General features: G+C 39.8%; 1 protein-coding gene across 2 annotated transcripts in view; it reads left to right on the forward strand.

Annotated features, from left to right (window-relative positions):
* The window catches only part of sorcs3 (sortilin related VPS10 domain containing receptor 3), a 183,657-nt gene that overhangs the window by 56,402 nt on the left and 113,805 nt on the right, over nt 1-13,450 (forward strand). The gene's annotated exons all lie outside the window — the stretch shown is intronic.

Genomic DNA, 13,450 nt, shown 5'->3' on the forward strand with positions numbered 1-13,450 from the left:
ATGCTTCTCAACTGAGTAAAACAAGACTGAATAACTCCTTCTACTTGTTTTTCAAAGTTCAGATTTGAATCATAAATTACTCCCAGATTTCTGGTAGACAGGTTGGTATTGGTTGGCATGAAGCCAAGTTTTCCATTAAAGCTGACTGTCAGAGTGGGCGGGGCAAATTGATAAGAAGGTCACAGGACATCCAGCACTTAATATCATCAAAGCAGTCTTCTAGTGCAGTCAGCCAACAGAAATCAGTAGAGTTGGGAGTAGGGAGAAAATGAAACAATATATATCTGCTAATATCTGACTAAGGGGAATCATGACATTTCGTTCACAGGGTCAGGTTAAAACAGAAAGGATCTTCCCCCAGACTGTTGCTACAGAGATGGAAGTGCTTGCAGTATTTCTAAATAGTCCAATCTGGTCCCAGATCAGTTGTACAAAAAAAAAAAAAAAATGTAAAAAGTATTTGACAGAAATGTCCCCATGATATGGACACACAGTGGAACAAATCAGATTACATCATGTGTGCAAAGAGGTCCCAGAGCAGACATATGCTATTGGGCCCATTTCCACCCCCTGTGAATGTGCCCTGTTAAGGAAAGTGCTCACAGTAAACAACATGGCAGCTTTATGATTTTTCCAGGGACCCTGTGACCAACAAATATTCCTTTTTCTGGAATAGCACCTGGTCCCAGATTTTCTATGCCTCAGTTTGCTTTCGCCAACTTTATTTAACTACAAGACTAAGCAGGCATTCAGATCGAACACAGCTCTGCTTTAAAACGAAGTTGAGGGCTGCTTTGTTGGGGACGTGAAAACTAAACTAAGGTACTGGACATATCCAAATTTGGACCTGATGATGGAGCTTGAAGGTTGTTATTATTTATGCAGAGCAGGACATGAATGTCTGTACCAAATCTAACAGCAATCAATTTAAATAGTTCTCTGGACTGTTGTCTCAAAACCACAAATGTCAGCCTCAGTTGCAAATCCTCTGTGAACATGACAGATATAGACTGAGGTTGTTTTGTCTTGAAATCTGTGACTATTCTGGTTCTCAGGCTTCAGTGTAGTTGCTGTAAAGCCTCTATACGGAAAGATTTTTTGGATGTAATCTCCTGCTGTTTGCACTTTGGTTCTGGGAAATATAATCAGGAGGCAGTGTAACATTTTGTTCAATTTATTGTTGCCACCAGATTGCAAAGGCAATATCTACAGAGATGCTTCTGTGCTATACAAGAACACAGTGTCTCGATGCATGATGTGATACTTTGGTCGGATTACTGCAATATTAGATTGATCTATTGTATATAGAAATCATGAAGTGAATGAATAAGAAAAAATCCCTTTCTTTCTTTCTTTAGAATCTAACAGTATATAAAAGCAGGTTAGATTTGATTACAAATGCACTCAGCAACATTGCAGAGTCGAGCGGTTTGAGCACGGAGCCCAGTATCAGAAATTAAAGCCTAAATGAAGCATTGATTTCAGGGTCAACTGCAGCTATGTTTCAGTTCACAGCAAGACAGAACACATTTCCAAACATGATGTAAGTTTAAAAATGTGCACTTAGCTTTCACGGTCCAGCAGCTTTGTTTAATTGATTTTCACAATGAACATAAATTCTTGATTATGGGATTTATATAAAAACATGCCCTGCTTCCTATTTCCTCTGTCATATAAAGACACGAGGATTCAAGGCTCTGAGGTTTTGTTTTTTTTTTTTCTTTTTCTCTACCAGCTATATTAAATGTTTTGTTTTATTTTCTCTTGAACACATAGCTGTCTCGTGTTTACCATACTTCAACAAACCCCTTTGGGCTGACAGCCAGTATATTAGGAGTTGAACATAAAAAGGAGAAATGCACGACAATATTTCCTTTTTTTTTTCCCTCAGACATGATATTTGTGTTTGTCACCTGGCAAGCTGTCAGAGATTTGTGGTGTCTTTATACATGTAGAGTCTTTTGTTGTTATTCGTTGTTTATAAGTCTGTCAGTATGTGTGTGTATTTCTACCCTCAAGACTCCAGGTCACCTTTTAAAAATCAATGATTTGCAACATCACAGAGTCACATTCTGGTCAGAACAACTTGCAGAGTCCAAACCACATTGATTTAAAGCCCAGTTTGCGATTCTGTGAAAAAGCAAACCGCTACGTTTCTAACACTGCTTTATGTTGCTGCTGCGGTTTGTTCTTGTGATGTGGCCCAGCTGTGTGGACTCCTACATAGCCCCCATCCCCACCCACTTCCATTATCTAGTTCAAGGCAAGGCTGGATGCTACATTTTAGCTCAGCTCTGTCTTTCCCGAAATGGACTGGATCGTGAACAGCTGATGATAATTCTCTGCTGTCACTCGCTGTCAGATGGTGTTAATTGTTGTATTCATCCTGGAAAAGCATCAGCGGTTAACCTTGCATTTCCAACATGTTACTTCATATTTCAGAAAGCTAATGGTTACCAACAACACAAGAGACAGCCCAATGTTCTTTTTTTTTTATGGGCAAGTTGCTGGTTTATTGGTGAGTTGCTTTCATACGAATGAATGGGCTGCCATGTTTAAATACCACAACATGAATTCATTCATGACTTCTTCCAACACATCAAACAGCTTATTTAGGCAACCCCACGTTCTTAAGTTAACATACCTGAGATTTTTCTCAGACCTAATGCCACTGAATGCTGAAATTCACAGCAGGCTAAAGTCAGCAGTGTAGTAGGCATTTTCAAATTATTTCACCTCTTTGGTTTGTAAAAATGTTATAGAAAAACTTATGATCACATTTGCCTAGGACTATTTACCAGTCCAACAGACATGGAGAACCTTAGCATTCATTTGGAGTCATGTTTCAGGCCACCCCACAGAAATCTAAGTCCAGTATTCACTCCCTTTGTAGCTACACTTTTGTCTCCACCAACCCCTGAATATCTGGCTCTTTAGCTGCTCGACTACGCTCACCAGCTAGTTTTTACTTTAAATATTAATGTTAATCTAAGAAAAAAAAATGAGATTGTTGACATTTACAGCAATCTGAGGTCACGCTGAGATCATGGTGAAGCACACTTGCTTTGAGGAAAAATTTCAGTCATCTTCAGTTTACTTCAGATTGCATAGTAAAAATATTGTGAACATCTTTTTCCACTTGTTGACAAAAAACATGGTTAATTTGATTGTCAGTGAAAACATATTGTATTAGTGAGATGTAGTTCTTGTAGTAAAACAGGGAGAGCATTTTTTCACTGCTGTGTAGGGAACTAATTTCAGGTTGTGCACAGGAAATTAAGGATAATCTCTCTTATTTTTGTAGGATAGTCTTTACTCTGGTTATTGGTTTGACTGTCTGTTGTTCTTATCCTGTCACTTTGCACCAACTGCATGATCACGGCACTCATATCAATACTGGCAGCTAAAATAGCTCACATGAGACTCTGCTAAGAGTGTAATTAAAGAACTATGCCAAAAACATATGGTTAGATATTATATTGACTTAAATCCAAGCAAGACACTGTCTGTGTTTCTATATTCAACTCCATACCCTGCTACCGAGGACCAAATCTTTCTTTTAATTGACCACCAAAGCCATCACCATGTGCTGCTAAGGTGCCAGATTTAATTGAGAAGAGATGTCAGCTTTAGGATTGGTAGACTCAATTCTAGTGCTCCTCAGAGTCTGGCAAGAGTCCGCAAAGTCAATGAAAGCCTTGAACTTTCAGACAGCACGAAAGAAATGAAAGCAGGCAATAGAGATAGGGGGCAGGAAAATGGCCCAGAGGGGAAAGGCAGCAGGACGAAATGCAGGAAGGAGTAAAGAGACCAAAGAAAGAGAAGGAGGACGGTCAGAGAAACGGAACACAGAGTAGATATGCCCCTATTCAACTGCCAGCCAGTCTCTATGTTGCTGAATTACACCTGATCCAAGAAGTGCAGTGAGTTCCCTCCTCTGAGAGAGTTAGGGCCTTCGAGTTGATACATCAGCCCAATGGAGAAACTTAACAGCATAGGCATCATTCTTCATTGCAAAACCCTGACACTTTTATTACCTCGCTTTTCTGAGGATCCCTATTTATAGCGTAGCAATGCTGCTATAGATACAAAGAGAACAGCAGCCTAGAGAGGCAGCTGAAGAGTGAGTTTAATACTATACCACACCGTGGAGTTCCACTTTTAACATTTAGATTTAGCGCTCTGAAAAAGAGGAGCATGCAAAAATACGTGCTGGCTCTTTGCTTATAAAAAAAGCAATATAAAGCTATGTTGGTGTTTTCACAGTCATGAATAAAAATGGCTCCACATACAGAAGCCATACATCTTGTTTTGCATTCAAAGGGCTCTCTGTGATGCTGATCAAATGGAGACGCTGTTCCTACCTCATTCTCCTTGAGCTTTCTCTCTGTCTCTTTCTTTCTGTGCAACAACAACAACACTAGAAGCAGAACAAGGATGCTCTGCAAGGTGCTTTTTTTTTTTCTGGGAAATTTCCTCATGTCAGTGGCTTAAAAAATTAAAAAAGATTCATTGGCAGCATTCACTGTGTCTCAGCAGCAGACAGAAAATAAAATAAATGTGCTTCTCTTTGTAACGATCACTTCAGGCCTCCGCTATCTCCCTAGCACGTTGAATATCAAGAAAAGCACACAAGCAGACCCTGATCGAGTCTCTTAATGAGACCTAATGGTCCTAATTCTCTGCATCAATAGAAAATCCTTTATTTTCTTTCTGCATTCAAGGCAACAAAGAAGATTATGCTCCTGCAGCAACAGGAGGAACAGAGTGATTTCTGAGCTTTTCACGCTGAGAACAAAGATAACTCCACAGATTCGAGGACTGTGCAGTTTGCTGATTGTTACTGGCATGAAAAGGAAACACCATTTAAAGACTATGCTAACCAAACCAAGGAAGAGAATCAAATGTCCTTTCATTTTCTTTTACCAATAGCAAGGATCCATAGTGACCTGAAGAAAACCGCTCATACCAGATTGGTATTTTGTTGAAATGATCAGATGTGTTTTACTACCAAAATAATTTTGCTGTTAATTACTCGTAACACAACCTTCTGAGTTTCTTCATACTGAATACTTATATTCATACTTACTTAATGTGACTTGACATGGAAAAAAAAGCCACTCATGTTGTCTGATTTCAACCATAATTCATCAATCATTAAATTTTGGAAAATGCAGTGACACACCTTCTTGCTGAGCATGTGATATGGAGATCGACACCATTCTCATGTCTGTGCGTTATAACATTATAGATAGAGCTGGAAGTCAGTTAGCTTCGATTAGCACGAAGACAGAGAGCAGTGTGAAACAGCTAGCCTCGCAGAGACTCCATAAAATGTAAAGGAAAAATATGTATATATCTATATATGTAACTGGTTTCTCAGAGTCATGTTAGCTACTAAAGATTCCACTGATGTTAGAAGGTGTAGCTTAATATCTCAAAGATGTGTCTGGACACAAGAAATGATTTGAAAATAAAATGTCTGCTGTATCTGTGCGCTGTTCATGTTCAGTTATTCTGAGCACGTAAACTGGGAAAGAACTTCAAAATATACATACTCCAAATACAGACTGAGAGACATGAAGTCATCAAACAACTTTAATTTTCTTTTGTTTGATCAATGGACAAAGAAATTGGAGTTAAATTTAGCTACAATTGTAAGTTGAAAGAATTACCAATGTTACTGTGTCACCACCATTCATTAGAATTATATTTGCAATTCACAAAGTTGAACTAAATTACTAAATTGGAGTTTTTAGGCAGCAACAATGCATTAAATCAAGTAATGGTGAAAGGTAACCTGGATGACTTCTTAGAATGCACCCGGTACATGTGATTATGAGGCCTTAATTCTAAAAGTACAGTGTTATACACTGTGTGCGTAGGCTTCACCAGTTTTATTCTCCAGCATGGGATTTTCTTCATGCAGCTGGCTGCTTTTCACTCTTGTTTTCACTGATAAGCAACTCATGTCTCATGTTGTTGTTATTCTTACAAAACTTCATTATAGATTGGGATCAATTTTCATCTTTTGGGCTCACTCTGCATCACACGAAGGCAGCGCAGCGATCTGGGTGCTTGCAATCAATTTTGATAAGTTAGCTCTTTTTTTATCAGTAGCGTTCGGAGACGGAATGAAATGGGCACATACTCTCATCTTCTCTCTACTTCTATGCTCAGTTGAATAACTAAGTGAAAAGTGTGATGGTCAAAATTAGAGCATGAACCAATCCAATCAGGCTTTTATCTCTTTTTCTCCAAGGCTACTGTATGACCTTTTCTTCCTCTAATTGGTTTATGGAAAGTCTCTCACAGCTGCACTGAAGCTTGGCTAGATAAGTAAAGGCTGTTTAAAATGTCTTTTTTATTCCCCTGTCTGAAGACTGAACTTGTACTAGTCCTTAAAGCAATGTCATGCATGATTTAAAAAAATAGTTCCTTTTCATAAACTGGGAAAAAATGTAGTCCTGTAAAATTCATCGAGGCTAATTGATTGCTCAGCTTTGGAAAATCAATCAGAGTCAGTCAGAATCAGATGTCTTGGGGAGAAATTCCAAATGTGGTTTTATTTGGAGAAACGATAGTTTTGTAGTTCATAAATCATCTTAAGGGCTCAAATTGTTCTTTTTGGCAAGGCGAGATTATTGATCAGGAAATCAATGGTCCCCTTGTGCTTTACATCCATGGGCCAGGCATGACCATAAAGCAGCCCATGAGGGCCCTTCCCATGTGACTCCTGGGTGCTTCTAGAAATGTCCGAGCTTAGCAGGGCTGGCTTTTGTTATTATGTAATGTAATGCCACACTGATTCAGCATTTCTTTACACTGTACTTCACTGTAATTCTGGACAGCTGTGACTGTGATGTGACATTTTCTTAACGTGTAATTGTTGGGAGCAAAAGGGTTGAGTAAGCTACATGGACCAACCAGGGCTGACTCACAAGCTTGTTAGCTTTTTTTTTAGAGCCTCTATCCAACTAAAGGAAATCAAAGGTATTGTGAAACACTGACTGCACTAGTTGAGGCAGGTACATAAACATTTTGTTCAGGCCCTAGGGATTCATAGCATCACCTTTTATTCCATCGTTGCATAACCATGTTTGTTTGAAAATGCAGAGGTCTCATTATATGAGGCAGCGCGTCCTGTAGCAAATCATCGCTACATCTTTACAGTCCTGAGCAAACTGTTGAGGCTGGACCTGCTGAGCCGAGCTTCACTCAGGCATCTGAGCTGACTCTCAGAAATGACTCATTTAAAATGCCTTGGCTGTGAAGATGCTGGACGTGAGGCATGTCAAAATGAATAATGCTGTGCAACACATGGCACCAACTGTTTAGTTTGCCAGGCCGGCGCTGTTGGCACGAAGTGATGTCCACTCTCCATGACCCGCAATGGCACCGGATGATGAGCTGAGAAATGCAGGTTTTCTGCGGCTCCAGTCCAGAGTGTGTCGGCAGGACTGGAGAGCAGAGCTGTCTCTCTGGAACTTCACCGCAGTGACAGTTCGTGCTTTCTATGGAACTATGCAGTTTGATGGGCCAATTTCACAGAAATGGACGGTGCTTTTCTTTTTTTCCTCCACTAAAAAGGTTTTTCTTTTTTTCATTTCAGTGGTTCACTGATAAAAAAAAAAAAAATCTAAGTCCAGGAATACAGCAGATGTGACATCTGTCTCCAAAACATGATAATTAAACAGAATACTAAGGATTTGTAAAGGGATCCGAATAAGCTGCCAATTCATGTTTTTTAGTAGTAAGTCATTAATTTAGCTATTACAGTAAATCACATGGTGTTTCATATTTCCATCACTTACAGAAATCCCCTTTATTTCACACATTTTCACCCACATATGTATTTGGGCTTTATCTAATCTAAGTTCTATTGGAACATGAGCTAGAATTTGAAAGTGATTACTATTTCTTAGCCTCGGTTGTGGTATGGCTTGGGGGATGGCAACGTCTGTCAGTTCGTCCACTAATTTGGTCCAGATTGAAATATCTTAACAACTATTGTATGACTTACCATGATATTTGGTACAGACATCCATGGGACCCTTAGTGAACTTTGGTGATCACCACATTGCGGTTGACATTTGTGGTATGTCGAGAACATTGGCCGTAATTCCATAAAATGTGGTACATCCGTAGTCACATGGTCCTCTGCATAAAGAAGATTTAATCTAATGTAAAGACAAGCAAACAGTTGCTTTTATCTGTCCCATGATTACAAAGTTTCCTCACTATTTAAAAAAAAACCAAACACAAATCATCTGCAATCAGATGATTCCCCCATCACGTCCAATAGGTCAGGTGGAAAGAATAATGGTAATGGATGACAGGGTGACAGGGTGGCATCACCACCTCTTCCTGGTGTCTGCTAACCCGGCATTGTCACAGCAGATGCCAGTGTAAGCAGCCCCTCAGCCATCAATGAGCGGGCCTGTGTCGAACCGAGCCGATGGATCAGCTGCTTGATGGGTAACATAATGTCCCTGAAAGGACAACATATTGTAATTTTAATTACACCCAGCTCACTTCTGATGCTTTTAGTGTGTCTGTGGTGTCCAGCTAAGCACACCTGCATTAGCTTAGGGAAATGCTGTCAGTACCTCTCCCCCTCCCCTTTCACCTCCTCATACCAGCTCACCTGTATTTACCATCAAGTTATGATGAGTGTGAGCCAGTTTAGGCAGCCAGCATATGACTGAGGGCTGCACAGGGAAAATGCACACATCAATTAAACTGACTAACTGAAAGAACAGTTATTCATTCATTGTTATTAAGTCACAGTGACTCTGTTACTACAGCAACAACAACATCAATGGTGCAGATTCTGTCTGGTCAAAACCGTCCAGCTAGCCCCATCAGTCAGAAGATGGTGGTTTACGCAGGTTTACAGTTTTTGATCCATTAGTGTGGTGACTGTTCCATATCTTGGCCCCCAGCGGTATTTCTGACCTCATTTTAAGTTCTTGTCTCCTGTGTTGATTGTCACTGACGGGTTGCAGCATGATGTGGTCTGTGGGTGATTAAAAGTACAGTAGTGCATGCATTTCAAGTCACCTTTACAGGCTGCACACTGCCATCAGTCTGCAGGCTGAGGGGTGGCTGTAGACTCTACAGCAGCACCGGTCCCTGTAGACACAGTGGCTTTTCCATGTTCAGTAGCAGGCGCACTAGCTTGCCTTTTTTCTTCAGACTATTTGATGTAAAAAAAAAAAATGCCTGTGGGGGTTGTTAATAGACCCTGTTTGATAGTTTTATCTTACAAATTCTACATTTTTTTTTGTGTGTTGTCTGTGTTATTAAATGCATCTCAATGCTGCTTCAGAGTGCCCGTGGCCGAGCAGTGTGGCAAAAAGAAGGAGAAAGAGAGAAAACAGAAATGGGCTCTCAGACGGGAGCCGGCTTCCATTGTTCACCTGAAGGAGCCGGCTCACGGAGCCGACTCGTTCACGACCGACACATCGCTAGGGAAAAAACGTAATTAAGAGTTTTAGACGGAGCCTGGTGTTAATCAGCTGTCCTGCTGCCTCCATATCGTGTCACCTCTGAGAAGATTCGCAATGACATGCGAGTACGCCTGCAGTTAGAGCTCTCTGCCTCACTTCTCCTCTGCTCCTGCTGACACCAGAGTGGAAAAAATTACCAGATCTCAGAGAGAAAAAAAAAAAAAAGAAATAATGTGAAGATGAAAATGACAGACTCCAACTAATTCCTGTCGCTCGTTTGCTGAATAAAGAGCAATATGTCCCTCTAATCAGAAATGATGGGCCTGTGGTAACATAGGCGAAAAAAGCATATTCAGACTCGCTGTAGAGGATGACTGATTAGATTAATAGTAGCTTGTGCTTGAGGATGTGTTTAGGCCTTCAGCTGTCACGGTAATATTTTGATTTTAGTGAGTCAAAGTCAGCAATCTTCTTTGTGAATGTAGTATACAGTGCGTCTTCTTGTCTCAAATAACACATTCTGTGAGGCAGGTAGAAATTTCACCTTATAGCCACAATAGCTGTGGCTGGTGACACCTCCCACCCTGACTCCAACTCCCTGTGCTCGTCTCTCATTTCGCCTTCCACTTGCAAATTTGTTTTTCACACTCATTTGCAAAAACTGACCATTTTCCCTACCATAAAAAAAAAGAAATAAAATATATAAATAAAAAACTTGCACATTTCACAGTCAGGTGTCTGTCTCTTGTGAGTCACAGACCATCAGCCCACCTGGTTCCTTCTGGCAAGTAGAAGTGCATAATACTTCTGTCAGGTATAAACCTCTCAGCTTCATTTTATGTGGCTTTTATGCTGGAACTTAAAAGTTACACAGTCTTCTCTATGTAAAAAATAAAAAATAATAATAAAATCCAAAACCCAACATTTTCAACACCCACTGCAGAATATTTCGTCATACATTTAAGTACATTTTGCAGAAGCAAGTTTTTGCTCTGCCAGCAGATTCTCTCTGTAGTACATAGCATAAAGGCTGGTACTTATGAAACATTCATTGACATTTAGAAATGTATCATCCTTTATTATCCTTTAAAGGGTCAGTCCACCAGTTTCACACATTAAGTCACAGTGGGGAACATTATACACCTGTGAAAACACTTGTATAATGTATTTTGTGGTTCTGGAGGCGGCGAAGGTCACATGACTTACAGGGATAGATGGCGCTGTATTTATGAAGACTATAAATTAATATTGTTCACTCTTTACTGATTACCTCCTAACAAGCTGGCATCATGACCACAGAATAACCCGCTGACACCCTGTGTTTGGGTGTAACATACCCATTGCTGTGCAGGTGTAGTGAGGTCGCCCCCCCCAAGAGTCATAATATGTCACAGATATTATCAGTTGCATTATGAGTCAATGTGTCACCTAATGGTTAGGGTGTTTACCAACCCTGTCTGCAACAAATCACCTTTCTACACTACTAAATAATTTTCACAATTATGTTGTGGTGTCCTAAAATCTAACCATGAAATTCATTATCAGTGAAAATGTTACAGATAGTTTCAGTATCTTCATTTTTACTTTAATCAATTTTGTCATCTCAGTTTCCTACAAAACCCATTAGCTGCTGAAAATGAGTCGTATAGAAATGTCATTCTGAGAAAAGAGAGAGTTGATACAACACCAAAAAAAAAAAAAAAAGAGAGAAAAGTGCTACACTTTCACATTTGTCTGCACTTTGTTTTGGATGACTTGACTATAAACCTGCACAATACAGTACCTATACACTATGTGCTGACATCTGACAACACAAACAAATCTACTCAGCATGCAGAAACATGAAAGAGAATGAGGTTATAATACACGGGCCCACATGTTCCCCACAAACAGCAACATAATGTATACTGTAGATTTCTTTTTTTTTTTAAACTTACCTCTCAGGGAAGGAAAAAGAAAACCTGCAGCCTGTTGTAGCGAACTACACTATATGTATTTACAGCCTATAATGGACAATATCTTATTTATAACATTCTGAGCTTTTTCTTTGCCACAGTCTATTTTCCAACATGAGGCATAATTTGCTTCCAACATACACAGTAGCAACTGCCCTGTTTTCTAATTAGTGAACATGGAGGACTACATTCTTAGGAAAATAGTTCCCTCAGAGAAATGAAAATTCTTTGAACATCTCCCAGATTGTCACTGTGGGCTCCCACTGAATTAACCCTACATGTATCAAATGATAAGCTGTAAAAAAACAAAACAAATCAGATGTGTTGAACAAAGAAAAGTGGACCGCTTTCCTGCTCCTTCTTTATTGTCAAAGATACGTTATTATAGTTTCACATCCTTTCTTTTCTCCAACCACAGTGAGCTCGTGAGATAGTGGGATGTCTTTTTAGTTTTACTGAGTGTGGAGAGTCTGTGTCTGTGTGTCACGGAAATTCCACCACTTCCATTTTTCTGTCTGTCTCTGAGTTATATAGTATGATGGAGTAAAGTCAGGGAGTCTACGCAGGCTTTGTTTTTATTGCGCTCTTGGTTGCACTGTGATAAGCTCTAACCCCCAGTGCAGGCTCCGCAGCTAGCCAGATACTGTTTGCTTCGCTTGACTTCCTCAAGAGCTGGCCTGAGAGGCAGATGCACCATGGGAAAGAAAATGGGCAAATAGGAGATGTTAGTGGCTGGTGTCCTGCATGCTCTTAAAAATGACAAAAATAGCCCCATGCAAATGGAGACTATTAATAACAGCGCTGAAGTTATTCTCCCACAAACCAAAGACTTTGAAGACAAGAAATTTCCCATGTGTTTATTTAAGACAATGTAGAATTCCTTTTGAATCTGCAAATATTTTTAGAGGTAGTTCAGCCTAATTAGGTGTTAGAGTGAGGCTGACATCTTACCTTACACTGTGGAACTGTCTTCATGCAGCAAACAACATCCTGGGTGTACTCCAAGGAGGCTGGAATGAATGCCAAGAAATGTTTGAAAATACAGTTTGATGTAAATCTGAAGGACTGTAACTGCTTTTTTTTTTTTGTTTAGATGAATCATCCAGCAGCATATGACAGTCATTGAAAATGGCAGCAGGCACTAACACCCAGCAGTTCAGTATCATGCTTCGTATGTAGGCAGCGAATTCAAGGCAGTGCAGCAAAAAAGTAATATAAGTAAAAGAAATCACTTTCCAATTTCCTTTTGACGTTAGGTACGTTTCAGCATTTTCATATCACCCGTGCCAGAATATCCTTGCTTTTGACAAATTATTAATCCTCTCTGAAGAAGATAGCAGCAGGTTTCTCTAGACTTTTAGAAACTGTGGATCCAGAATGGCTGGAGCTCTTCGAGCATTTGCAGCTGCTCTACAGACAGACGGTTGTTATGGTAACATTTCTATCTCAAGTCTTTGAAGCTGAGGTAGGATATAGTGTGCTTGTATGAAATGGCAGCACCTAAAACTTTTTTTTTTTTTTTTTTTTTGGGAGGGGGGAATGCACAGCGTTATACGGCAGGTTTATCTCAGTGTGCTGGAAAGGTTATTCCTCCCAGAGCCTAGAAGTCCAGCTGAGGTGATAAAGAAGATAGGCTCACAATCTCATTCCTGCTATGCAGGCCACTTGATTGGTTTATCAATTGACCTTTCCCTCACCTTGTAGCACCATATTGATCCTCCAGCTCTTTTTCGAATGCCATGTCACCTGCTCAAGCAGAAACTTTGTATCAGTCAATGATAAAGCAATCCAATGAAGAGCTATTGCCCAGTGATACCTGCCACTTGAAAAGTTTCACTTGAGTAACTTGAAAAAAAGAAACTATTGCTATTTAAAAGGATTAAGTAAAACTAACTAAGTAAAAGAACTTTTGAATGATTACATGTAAAATATGCATCGCTCTCCAGTCAACAATGTGTTCTGAGTATTGTTACTTCACTTGGATGTTTGAGCTTCACTGTGCAGGATGACATGTGCAGTTTGACACTCAAAGGCTTTTCACAT

Source organism: Toxotes jaculatrix, chromosome 4, assembly GCF_017976425.1.
Source record: "Toxotes jaculatrix isolate fToxJac2 chromosome 4, fToxJac2.pri, whole genome shotgun sequence".
NCBI lineage: Eukaryota > Metazoa > Chordata > Actinopteri > Toxotidae > Toxotes > Toxotes jaculatrix.